The following is a 13,824-nucleotide window of genomic DNA, read 5'->3' as shown; positions in this document are numbered from 1 at the left end:
ACTTCTTCAACATGCTAATAATTTTATTTGTGATGCCATCTTTGATATCATTAGAATTGATCTCAGGTATATGTCTTTAGCTATTTTAGCTAGAAGAGCTTTATGGCTTAAAACTTGTAATGCAGATATGACTTCTAAGTCAACTTTGCTTTCTCTTTCTTTCCAAGGTAATAAATTATTTGGTTCTCAGTTGGATTCTATTATTTCAACTGTTACTGGGGGGAAAGGAACTTTTTTGCCTCAGGACAAAAAATCTAAAGGTAAATACAGGGCTGCTAAACGTTTTCGTTCCTTTCGTCAGAATAAGGAACAGAAGCCTGACCCTTCCCCTAAAGGAACGGTTTCCGTTTGGAAACCTTCTCCAGTCTGGAATAAATCCAAGCCTTTTAGAAAGTCAAAGCCAGCTCCCAAGTCCACATGAAGGTGCGGCCCTCATTCCAGCACAGCTGGTAGGGGGCAGGTTACGATTTTTCAAAGATATTTGGATCAATTCGATTCACAGTCTTTGGATTCAGAACATTGTTTCACAAGGGTACAGAATAGGTTTCAAGGTAAGACCGCCTGCGAGAAGATTTTTTCTCTCTCGCATTCCAATAAACCCAGTGAAGGCTCAGGCGTTTCTGAAATGTGTTTCAGATCTAGAGTTGGCTGGGGTAATTGTGCCAGTTCCAGTTCTGGAACGGGGTTTGGGGTTTTACTCAAATCTATTCATTGTACCAAAGAAGGAGAATTCCTTGAGACCAGTTCTGGATCTAAAAATATTGAATCGTTATGTAAGGATACCAACATTCAAAATGGTAACTATAAGGACTATTATGCCTTTTGTTCAGCAAGTGCATTATATGTCCACAATAGATTTACAGGATTCATATCTTCATATTCCAATTCATCCAGATCACTATCAGTTTCTGAGATTCTCTTTTCTAGACAAGCATTACCAGTTTGTGGCCCTTCTGTTTGGCCTAGCAACAGCTCCAATGATCTTTTCAAAGGTTCTCGGTGCCCTTCTCTCTGTAATCAGAGAACAGGGTATTGCGGTATTTCCTTATTTGGACGATATCTTGGTACTTGCTCAGTCTTCACATTCTGCAGAATCTCATACGAATCAACTTGTGTCGTTTCTTCAAAGACATGGTTGGAGGATCAATTTACCAAAGAGTTTGTTGTTTTCTCAGACAAAGGTAACCTTTTTGGGTTTTCAAATAGATTCAGTGTCCATGACCTTGTCTCTAACAGAAAAGAGACGTCTGAAGTTGGTTTCAGCTTGTCGAAACCTTCATGACTGCTGCATCGGACGCGATCCCCTTTGCTCGTTTTCACATGCGACCTCTTCAGTTTTGTATGCTGAACCAGTGGTGCAGGGATTATACAAAGATATCACAATTAATATCCTTAAATCGCAATGTACGACACTCTCTGACGTGGTGGATAGATCACCATCGTTTAGTCCAAGGGGCTTCTTTTGTTCGTCCAACCTGGACTGTGATCTCAACAGATGCGAGTCTGTCAGGTTGGGGAGCTGTATGGGGATCTCTGACAGCGCAGGGGGTTTGGGAATCTCAGGAGGCGAGATTACCAATCAACATTTTGGAACTCCGTGCGATTTTCAGAGCTCTTCAGTTCTGGCCTCTTCTGAAGAGAGAATCGTTTATTTGTTTTCAGACAGACAATGTCACAACCATGGCATGTCAGTCATCAAGGGGGGACTCACAGTCCTCAGGCTATGAAAGAAGTATCCCGGATACTTGTATGGGCGGAATCCAGCTCCTGTCTAATCTCTGCGGTTTACATCCCAGGTGTAGACAATTGGGAAGCGGATTATCTCAGTCGTCAGACGTTACATCCGGGCGAATGGTCTCTTCACCCAGAGGTATTTCTTCAGATTGTCCAAATCTGGGGACTTCCAGAAATAGATCTGATGGCCTCTCATCTAAACAAGAAACTTCGCAGGTATCTGTCCAGATCCAGGGATCCTCAGGCAGAGGCAGTGGACGCGTTGTCGCTTCCTTGGAATTATCATCCTGCCTATATCTTTCCGCCTCTAGTTCTTCTTCCAAAAGTGATTTCCAAAATTCTAATGGAACGTTCGTTTGTACTGCTGGTGGCTCCAGCATGGCCTCACAGGTTTTGGTATGCGGATCTCATTCGGATGGCCAGTTGCCAACCTTGGACTCTTCCGTTAAGACCAGACCTTCTATCTCAAGGCCCTTTTTTCCATCAGGATCTCAAATCATTAAATTTGAAGGTATGGAAATTGAACGCTTGATTCTTAGTCATAGAGGTTTCTCTGACTCAGTAATTAATACTATGTTACAGGCTCGTAAATCTGTGTCTAGGAAGATTTATTATCGAGTCTTGAAGACTTACATTTCTTGGTGTTCTTCTCATAAATTCTCCTGGCATTCTTTTAGAATTCCTAGAATCTTACAGTTTCTTCAGGATGGCTTGGATAAAGGTTTGTCTGCAAGTTCCTTGAAAGGACAAATCTCTGCTCTTTCTGTTCTTTTTCACAGAAAGATTGCTAATCTTCCTGATATTCATTGTTTTGTACAGGCTTTGGTTCGTATCAAACCTGTCATTAAGTCAATCTCTCCTCCTTAGAGTCTTAATTTGGTTCTGAGGGCTTTACAAGCTCCTCCGTTTGAACCTATGCATTCTCTGGATATTAAATTACTTTCTTGGAAAGTTCTGTTCCTTTTGGCCATCTCTTCTGCTAGAAGAGTTTCTGAGTTATCTGCTCTTTCTTGTGAATCTCCTTTTCTGATTTTTCATCAGGATAAGGTGGTGTTGCGGACTTCATTTAAATTTTTACCTAAGGTTGTGAATTCTAACAACATTAGTAGAGAAATTGTTGTTCCTTCATTGTGTCCTAATCCTAAGAATTCTCTGGAGAGATCTTTACATTCTTTGGATGTAGTAAGAGCTTTAAAATATTATGTTGAAGCTACTAAAGATTTTAGAAAGTCTTCTAGTCTATTTATCTTTTCTGGTTCCAGGAAAGGTCAGAAGGCCTCCGCCATTTCTTTAGCGTCTTGGTTAAAGTCTTTGATTCATCATGCTTATATAGAGTCGGGTAAATCTCCGCCTCAAAGGATTACGGCTCATTCTACTAGGTCAGTTTCTACTTCCTGGGCGTTTAGGAATGAAGCTTCTGTTGATCAGATTTGCAAAGCAGCAACTTGGTCGTCTTTGCATACTTTTACTAAATTCTACCATTTTGATGTTTTCTCTTCTTCTGAAGCAGTTTTTGGTAGAAAAGTACTTCAGGCAGCTGTTTCAGTTTGATTCTTCTGCTTATAATTTCATTTTTTTTCATTATTAAGATTAAAACTTTTGTTTTGGGTTGTGGATTATTTTTGCGCGGAATTGGCTGTCTTTATTTTATCCCTCCCTCTCAAGTGACTCTTGCGTGGAAGTTCCACATCTTGGGTATTTATTATCCCATACGTCACTAGCTCATGGACTCTTGCTAATTACATGAAAGGAAACATAATTTATGTAAGAACTTGCCTGATAAATTCATTTCTTTCATATTAGCAAGAGTCCATGAGGCCCACCCTTTTTTGTGGTGGTTATGATTTTTTTGTATAAAGCACAATTATTCCAATTCCTTATTTTGATGCTTTTGCTCCTTTCTTATCACCCCACTTCTTGGCTATTCGTTAAACTGAATTGTGGGTGTGGTGAGGGGTGTATTTATAGGCATTTTGAGGTTTGGGAAACTTTGCCCCTCCTGGTAGGAATGTATATCCCATACGTCACTAGCTAATGGACTCTTGCTAATATGAAAGAAATTAATTTATCAGGTAAGTTCTTACATAAATTATGTTTTTTTCTTTTACAAGATATGACGAGTCCACGGATTTCATCCTTACTTATGGGATATTGCCTCCTGGTCAGCAGGAGGAGGCAAAGAGCACCACAGCAGAGCTGTATATATAGCTCCTCCCTTCCCTCCCCCCCCAGTCATTCTCTTTGCCTGTGTTAGTAAGATAGGAGCTGGCAAAGTGAGGTGTTAGTATAATTCTTCAATCAAGAGTTTATTATTTTTAAAGTAGTGCCTCTGAGTGCTGCTGGGGTGTAGCCTAGACCAGATCAGTCTCTTCAGTAAAAAAAAAAAGAGAAGCATCTGGTGGCTTTAAAGTAATAGGAACTGGTGGGACATTATTCTCACTGCGCCTCCATATTTGCTGCCCTAATATAGATAGCCTAAGCATTTTTAACTCAGGCTGATCTTTGTCCACAGGGCTATGGGAGGGAGAAGACCTCTGAAAACCTGTTAGACTGCCATGCTGTCGCTCAGCTTTCAAGGTAAATGCTGACTTTTTGTTCTGGGGGATCTCAGAGAAGTGGAGCACTTTATTATGTGGTTTGGACTCCTGTATGTAAAAGGAGGGACAACACATTTTTAGCAGGGGCTAAATATCCAGTTGACACTATGGTTCTGGACAGTCACGTAAGCAGAAGCTGAACATAGGGCTCTTAATGTGATGGGTCAAGTCTCCTCTGCTAGTGGAGACAGGAGAGAAGGTTAGCACTCCAATTGACAAGGATGGAAGAGGTCCTAGTGGCCTTTCAACACATATACAGTTAAGGCATTGCCACTTACTTCATGGCATCTCTAACCATTTAAACTTAAACATTAGACATGTTGTATGGCTCATTTTTTTGTGCTACATTGCAGGTGGCAGCCTGATTGTTCCCAATATGTGTCTGAGTGTTTCCCTAGCTCCCGGTGGCCTATCTATACAAAGTTTTAATGGCGACCGGGAGATTCTTTGCTATACGCCCACGATGGGCGGAGTTACTGGTTTGTGCCGTTTTTCGGGAGCTTTTGCTGTCTATGGGACATAGTTTTTGCAAGTGCCGGGAGTTGGAGAGGCTTCACGCCCACGAAGGGCGGAGTTACTAGTTAGCGCCGCTTTCGGGCGCTTTCTCTCTCTCTGGGGTATTATCTTGCAAGTGCCGGGGCCTTTCCGCCCACGAGGGGCGGAGTTCTGTGACGAGATTTTGCTCTTCTCTTTCATATAATATTATACCGGGGACAGAGCATCTCACACAAATCAGTTTGTTTCTCTTTTCATTGCGGGTATAACAAGCTGTGAGGGTACAGTTTGCCTGCTTTTATATGACTTGTTTTACTTAACGTGTGTTTCACAAAAGGGTAATAAGGGGTTAATAGGCATCATGTTATGAAGTTTTTCATGAGCCTTAAGTTATATACATTTTGGTTGGGCACTTCAATAGCTGCTGCAGTTAATCTTTCCAACCCTGCAATGTAAAGACAACTTTACTGTTTAGTATTTAAAGTGACAGCAATGTTTTTTTCCTTGGTTATTTTTTGAAAGATTTCAGCTGTTTATTTGGTATTCCTTCTTGGTGATCTTAGAATGGAATAAGTGCACACATAAAAGGACGAAATAGTTTTCTTTCAAGATTTAAAGAGACAGTACCGTCTTTTTCTGTACAAATTTTTATCACAGACTTTCAGTTGTTTATTTGTTCATACATCCTTTGTGATTTGGGATGGAACAAGAGCATACATAATGAGGTTAATGAAACAGTTTTCATGTTCTGTATGTACCTTTAATAAAAAAAAAAAAGAAGGGAGATTGCTATTAGGAACGGATTAACAAGGGTCAAGTTATGCCATTCTTTTCTCCTATTGTGTTCCAGGGAGTTTCATGGCGCTGCTCCAGGGAGTCTTATGGCCCACATACGGTACCCTGCGCTTCCTTTTACACTAAATTTGGAGTCATGGTGCCTTATATGTTTTGTTTTCACGAGGCAGGAAACATTCCTTGCAGTAGTTTCTTTTTCCAATGCTTCCTCCATATTAATGAAGGAGGGAGGTATTTTAGGATTTTCTGGAAGATGTTCCCAATGGCTGACGCTGTCAGGGAATCTGGACGGAGGATCCCTAAGGTGGAGGGGACTATTCCATCTTGGCCAAGCAAGTTACTATTCCTATTGCGGATAGTCGGGTTGGCTACATCCCTATGGAGAGGGTCTACGTTAAAATCTATGGTCTCCAAGGTTTGCTATTCCAACCGGCTGCGTGCACACTTGTGCGGCAGCATATTGATTCAATGTTCTTGAGGACTCTCTTAGGCCTGCAACTTCTTTAAAGAATATCCAGATGTATCATTAAAGTCTAGGTTCCTGGCAATGCCTTATAAGGAAAGACTTTGGTCCTGGAGAGAGAATTGCCTTCTTTTAAGCAAGAGGGAATCTATTCGCAATTCATGTCGCTGGGAAACCCAACCATTCTTGGAATATGGGTGAATACTCAAGATAACTTGCTACTGAATCTGCATGTAGGATTTTGCCCGCAATCCGGGATCGGATCTTGTAGGGGGCAGACTTCCTAATCATTCGGGCTTGTGTGCAGGATATTCAGGATCCCTGTCTCAGGAGTGCAAACTGGTTTCGGAAATTCTTCTTGAGGAAGATTTCCTTTTTCACAAATATCTGCAATCCAGATAAAATGAGAGGTGGTCTTACACTGTGGGAGAGCCCTCTCTTCTTGGGAGTAACCTGTCCCGTTCCATTACAGGGACGGGGATTTGTCAAGTCTGTTTGTAGTCCTCAAGATGGGACTTTCAGACCTGTTTTAGACCTCAAGGGTCTACATATGTTTCTCAGAGTTCCATTTTTCAAGTTGGAATCTATTAGGTCCATTCTTCCATTGATCCAGGAGGGTGAATTTAGGACAAGAGTAAATCTAAAGGATGCATATCTTCAACTTCCGATCCACAGAGCTTTCTTAAGTTCCTGAGGTTTGTCTTTCTGGACGAACATTTTCATTGCGTGGCCCTTCCTTTTGGTCTGGCCACGGCACCCAGATTTTTCTCAAAGGTTCTGGGGTCTCTGCTGGCGGTTCTCAGACTGCGGGGCTTTGCAGTGGCGCCTTATCTGGATGATATTCTGATCCAGGCGTCGACTTATCAACTGGCAAGGTCTCATTCCGACATTGTCCTGTCCTTTCTGCGGACTCACAGGTGGAAGGTGAATCTAGAAAATAGTTCACTACTTCCACAGACTAGGGTACCCTTTCTGGGAACTCGGATCAACTCTCTATCCATAAGAATCTTTTTGACGGAAATTAGAGAGTTAAAGATTCTGAATACATGCCATTCCCTTCTTTCCAATCCTCGGTCGTCAGTGGCTCAATGCATGGAGGCAATTGGATTGATGGTGGCAGCAATGGACATCATTCTGTTTGCTTGTTTTCATCTCAGATCTCTACAACTGAGCATGCTCAGGTACTGGAATGGGGATTATGCAATTTTGTCTCCTCAAATAGATTTGAATCAGGAGACAAGAGACTCTCTTCTTTGGTGGTTGTCGCTGGATCATCTGTCCCAAGGGACGTGCTTCCGCAGACCTTCATGGGTGATAGTGGCAGTGGACGCCAGCCTGATAGGGTGGGGTGCAGTCTGGAATTCCCTGAAGGCTCAGGGTGTGTGGACTCGGTTGGAGTCTCTACTTCCCATCAATATTCTGGAGTTGAGAGCCATATTCAATGCGCTTCAGGCTTGGTCTCATTTGGCTTCGGCCAAAATTATCAGATTCCAGTCGGACAACATCACGACTGTGGCTTACATCTATCATCAGGGAGGAACAAGGAGTTCCTTAGCAATGACGGAAGTATCCAAGATTATTCAGTGGGCGGAGGCTCACTCTTGTTTTGTGTCAGCAATTTTCATCCCAGGAGTGGACAACTGGGAAGCGGATTTTTTGAGCAGACAGACGTTTCATCCGGGGGAATGGGAACTCCATCCGGAGGTCTTTTGTCACTCTGATGCTCAGATGGGGCAGACCGGAGCTGGATCTTATGGCATCTCGTCAGAATGCCAAGCTCCCGAGATACGGATCCAGGTCCTGGGATCCTCAGGCCGAACTGATAATTGCCTTGGCAGTGCCTTGGCCGTTCAGCCTAGCTTATGTGTTTCCACCGTTTGCTCTCCTTCCCCGGGTGATTGCTCGGATCAAAAATAAGAGGGCTTCGGTGATTCTCATCGCTCCTGCGTGGCCTCGCTGGACTTGGTATGCCGATCTGGTGGACATGTCCTCTCTGCCACCGTGGAAGCTTCCATTGAGGCAGGACTTCTCATTCAGGGACCCTTCCATCATCCGAATCTAGTTTCTCTGCAGCTGACTGCTTGGAGATTGAACGCTTGATTTTGTCTAAGCGAGGGTTCTCTGATTCGGTCATTGATACTTTCATCCAGGCGCATAAGCCTGTTAATAGAAAGATTTACCATAAGATATGGCGTACATATCTTTCTTGGTGTGAATCCAAGGGCTACTCATGGAGTAAGTTTCGGATTCCTAGGATTTTATCTGTTCTCCAAGAAGGATTGGAGAAAGGGTTATCAGCAGGTTCCTTAAAGGGACAGATTTCTGCTTTATCGATTTTGCTACACAAACGTCTGGCAGATATTCCAGATGTTCAATTTTTTTGTCAGGCTCTGACTAGAATCAGGCCTGTGTTTAGACATATTGCTCCTTCTTGGAATTTGAATTTAGTTCTTAAGGTTCTTCAAAGGGTTCCGTTTGAACCTATGCATTTCATAGATATTAAGTTGTTATCTTGGAAAGTTTTATTTTTGGTTGCTATTTCTTCTGCTCGCAGAGTTTCTGAGCTTTCAGCATTACAATATGATTCTCCTTATCTTATTTTTCATTCCAATAAGGTAGCGTTGCATACCAAACATGGTTTTCTTCCTAAGGTTGTTTCCACCAGAAATATTAATCAGGATATTGTTGTTCCTTCATTGTGTCCTAATCCTTCTTCAGAGAATGAGCGTCTGTTACATAATTTGGACGTTGTCCGTGCCCTAAAGTTTTACTTGCAGGTGACTAAGGAATTTCGTCAATCATCTTCATTATTTGTTGTTTTTTCAGGAAAACTTAGGGGTCAGAAAGCTGCGGCTACCTCTCTTTCTTTTTAGCTGAGGAGTTTCTTCCGTTTTGCATACGAGACTGCTGGACAGCAGCCTCCTGAACGAATTACGGCTCATTCCACTAGGGCTGTGGCTTCCTCATGGGCATTTAAAAATGATGCTTCTGTTGAACAGATTTGCAAGGCTGCTACTTGGTCGTCTCTTCACACTTTTTCCAAATTTTACAAAGTTGATACTTTTGCCTTGTCTGAGGCTGTTTTTGGGAGAAAGGTTCTTCAAGCAGTGGTGCTTTCCGTTTAGGTTCCTGTCTTGACCCTCCCTTTCATCCGTGTCCTTTAACTTTGGTATTGTATCCCATAAGTTAGGATGAAATCCGTGGACTTGTCATATCTTGTAAAAGAAAAGGAAATTCATTCTTACCTGATATATGTATTTCTTTTATGATATGACGAGTCCACGGCCCACCCTGTCATTTCCTAAGACAGGTCTTTATTTTTGTTAAAGTTCAGTCACCTCTGCACCTTGGCTTTTCCTTTCGCTTCCTAACTTCAGTCGAATGACTGGAGGGGGAGGGAAGGGAGGAGCTATATATACAGCTCTGCTGTGGTGCTCTTTGCCTCATCCTGCTGACCAGGAGGCGATATCCTATAAGTAAGGATGAAATCCATGGACTCGTCATATCGTAAAAGAAATACATTTATCAGGTAAGCATAAATTTCCTTTTTAAATTTTTTTATATAAAAAAATTGCAAATTTTTTAGCAAACTGGGTACTGGCAGACAGCTGCCAGTACCCAAGATAGCGGCAAATAGGTAGAGGGGTAGGGTTCGAGAGCTGTTGGGGGGGGATCAGGCAGGTTGGGGGCTAAGGGGGGGATCTAACACTGCATTATATATATTTATAAATATATATATATATATATATATTTTTATATATATATATATAATGCAGTATTTTATTATTATTATTATCCGTTATTTGTAGAGCGCCAACAAATTCCGCAGCGCTATAAACAAATGCGGAGTGCAACAAAACAATTATAGGGATCAAATGGGTAGAGGGCCCTGCCAAGAGTTGCACTGTTGTAGTCGGCTCTTAAGAAGGTGATCTACAAACAGCTGGACTCTTAGGCTTACATGCTAATGGGGTTCAGGGGTGTCAGGTTCTGCCTGGTTCAACCCATTTTTCTCCTAGCTACACCCACTACTTTCTGATTTGTTCCTCTTTCTTTAAGTGTGCCGCTCACCTGTTACACCTTGCTCAGTATTGATGATCTTCGCTACAGAGAGGATTACCTGCCTGCTCAGCTTTTGCTTCTCTACCTTATTATTCGGAGTTCTGAGCCTTATCCTAAACAGCAACTTCTACCTTGGAATTTCATTCACAGTCTCTCTCTCTCTGTTTGTGGGGTAAAGTACCTATTGCATTTTTTCATTGCCTCTCGCTGCTTTCTTTTTACCGCAGCTCATACCCTCAGTGTTCATTCAGCCTGTCAGTGTGTCTCTCCGATTACGCTACACAGCGTGACGTCACTTCCGGGTCTGCTCCGGTCTCTCTCTAACTACTCTGAATCACCTTCGAAGGTAACCGTGCTTGCCCTCCTGCCTGTCTGCATTACCAAGGTACAAATTACTGCTAAACATCATACCTCATAACGTATGTACTGTGTCTTGTATTAAAGATAAGAAGTTTAATCTTAAACTATAAAGCGTTAACCGCAACTTCACTTGTCTGGTCCTGTTGCTCAAATGCTGCCTGACTGAATCTTTATCTTGTTCACAGTTCACCTGTTATTATCTAAGCCTGATCTTAACAGTATATTATTTTCTTATTCACTTTCTGCTGAATAAGTTATCAATGCTTGTTATATTAAACTTACTCACATGACTGAAGGAAGCCTTTTCAGAAATAGAGGTTTTAGACAGTCCTGTGTAACATACATATTATTATTCATTCTGCAGTTGTGTTCCACTTAAACATATATTCACCAGTTCCTGATATTATACTGAGCCCCTAAAATATGGAACCAGCAGACCTACATCAAATTGTATATAACCTCAATCAAAAGGTAGATCAACTGGCACAAGGCCTGCATGATTTACAAATTGAGAATGCTGCTCTGAGAAAAGTAATTACAGAGTCTATCTCTTTAAAGGGGAATCAGACTGAAACTGTTATTGAACCTCAAGTCTCTCTCCCAGATCTCTTCTGTGGTAACAGAAAGGCATATAGGCAATTTAAAAACGCCTGCCTTTTATTGTTTTCAATGAAACCTAGGACTTACCCCACTGAGAGAGTGAAAGTCCTCACTACAATCTCATTTCTCAGAGGGGATCCTAGAAATTGGGCTGATAAATTCATAGAGAACCAGGATCCCATACTCGGATCCCTTGTAGACTTTTTCACAAGTATGGATGAAATGTTTCAGGACACAGATATTCAGCTTACTGCTGAGATGAGTTTGAGGAGTTTAAAACAAGGAAAGAGACCTGTCGAGGACTATATCACAGATTTCAAACAGTTCGCCACGGATGCTCTCTGGACCCCTGTCGCCCTGCATAATCAATTCCGGTTGGGACTTTCAGAGTCTTTAAAAGATGAATTCGCCAGAATTGAATTACCAACAACTTTGGAGGCTTTCATGAAAACAGCTATTCAGATAGACCGCCGTCTACGTGAAAGGAAGGCTGAAAAGTTTGCAACAGACCCAAAACCTAAACCCTCATCTGGCTCTTCAGCCCCAAGCAGTGTTTCTGCTATTAAACCCTCTGTGGAACCCATGGAGATTGGCTTTCTCAGAGGTCCCCTCTCTCAAGAGGAGAAACAACGGAGACGTTTAAAGAATCTATGCCTGTACTGCGCTAGCCCAAGTCACGCTGTTCAGGACTGTCCCCTACTTATGAAGAACAAAAAATGTAAGTCCACTTACCTTTATACATCTCTACCTTCCCCAGAACATTCTCCTTACTGTACTTTATCTGTCTCCCTACAGTTGGAGCAAAGTCAACTGAGGATCAGTGATGCCATTGTCGACTCTGGCGCTTCAGGGAACTACATGGATCGGGACTATTGCATTAGGGAAAATATCCCTTTAATAAAGAAAACTACTCCCATACCAATCAGAGTCATAGATGGATCACTCATGTTCTCTGGACCTATAACTCATGAGACTGTACCACTCATGCTTAATATATCCGGACATTACGAATTACTCTCTTTCGATGTCCTTCCCTCTCCCCATTTCAGTTTGGTTCTCGGGATGAAGTGGCTACAACTTCATAACCCCACTATTGTTTGGCACCCTTTTCAAATAAAGTTTTGTTCCACTTATTGCAAAGAAACATGTTTTCCTAACCCTGTTTTGTTACACACTAATACTGATACTGAGGGCTTACCCTCTGAATATTTGGAATTTAAAGATGTATTTAGTAAGACTGAGGCAGAGAACCTGCCACCTCATAGGGCATATGATTGCCCTATCGATCTCCTCCCTGGAGCCCGCATACCCATTGGACACCTCTACCCACTAAGTAATCCTGAACTGGAACATCTTAAAGTGTATCTTGACGACAACTTAAAGAAAGGCTTCATTAGGCCATCAACTTCTCCTGCAGGGGCTGGTTTTTTCTTTGTTCGTAACAAGGATTCCAGCCTCAGACCCATCATAGACTATCGTGAACTAAATAAATGCACGATTAAGAATCATTATCCTTTGCCCCTAATACCAGAGATGATTGAGAGGCTATCTGATGCTACTATTTTTACCAAACTTGACTTAAGAGGCGCATACAACCTTGTCAGGATTAAAGAGGGTCATGAATGGCTGACGGCATTCAGGACCAGATATGGCTTATTCGAGTACCTTGTAATGCCTTTTGGTCTCTGCAATGCCCCAGCCACCTTCCAATACTTCATTAATGATGTATTCAGAGACCTCCTAGATGTATGCATTGTCATATATCTGGATGATATACTCATTTATTCCAGAACTCAGCAGGAACACATCAGGCATGTCCGCCAAGTTCTAGCACGACTGAGAGCTTATAAACTGTACGCCAAATTGGAAAAATGCAAATTCCACACAACACAGGTATCCTTTCTAGGATATGATATTTCTCCCTCAGGAATCCAGATGCAGAAAGAGAAGGTTGAGGCTGTTTTGGATTGGCCAGAACCAAAGACTAAAAAAGACCTGCAACGGTTCCTTGGTTTTTCAAATTATTATAGAAAATTTATCAAGGGATTTTCCAAAATAGTAAAACCACTCACCGTTTTAACAGGTTCTATAACACCTTTCTCATGGGGTTCAGATGCTGCACATGCCTTCCGTTATTTGAAATCCAGATTTACCTCTGCACCAATCCTTCAATTTCCCAATCCTTCACATCAATATACTTTAGAAGTTGATTCTTCCGATTTCGCCATTGGAGCAGTCCTCTCACAACAAAAATCTCTCTCTGATCCTCTCCATCCAATTTCCTATTTCTCTAAATTAATGTCCCCTGCTGAACAAAATTATGCCATAGGGGATAAGGAGTTATTGGCCATTCGACGTTCCCTTGAACACTGGAGACACCTCCTTGAAGGCACCACTCTACCAATTAATATCTACACAGACCATAAGAACCTCCAGTACTTGCAATCTAATAAAACCTTATCTGCCAGACAGGTTCGTTGGAGTCTGTACTTTGACCGTTTCAATTTTGTTATCATTTACAGACCTGCCAATAAAAACCTCAAAGCTGACGCTTTATCCCGGATACCAGAACGACCGACTCACATTCCTATCAGAAAAGACATTGTTTCTCCTCAATGCTTCATTGGGTTCACTTCGACAATCTTGACTGACCTCCGCAAATACTGCAAGGAACATTCTAACCCACCTGAACCAACTTTAACCAAAATGCATGGCATT

General features: G+C 42.0%; 1 protein-coding gene and 1 non-coding gene across 2 annotated transcripts in view; both read left to right on the top strand.

Moving 5' to 3' along the window:
- DPH1 (diphthamide biosynthesis 1) overlaps positions 1-13,824 on the top strand; it is a 1,055,215-nt gene that overhangs the window by 926,779 nt on the left and 114,612 nt on the right. The window lies entirely within an intron of this gene.
- On the top strand, positions 4,513-4,637 carry LOC128654802 (U6atac minor spliceosomal RNA). The gene has a single exon (XR_008401524.1). It is a non-coding gene; the product is annotated as a U6atac minor spliceosomal RNA (small nuclear RNA).

The sequence above is a fragment of the Bombina bombina genome, chromosome 3 (assembly GCF_027579735.1).
Source record: "Bombina bombina isolate aBomBom1 chromosome 3, aBomBom1.pri, whole genome shotgun sequence".
NCBI lineage: Eukaryota > Metazoa > Chordata > Amphibia > Anura > Bombinatoridae > Bombina > Bombina bombina.
The sequence above is the reverse complement of the archived record's forward strand: the minus strand, read 5'-3'. Positions and strand labels throughout refer to the sequence as shown.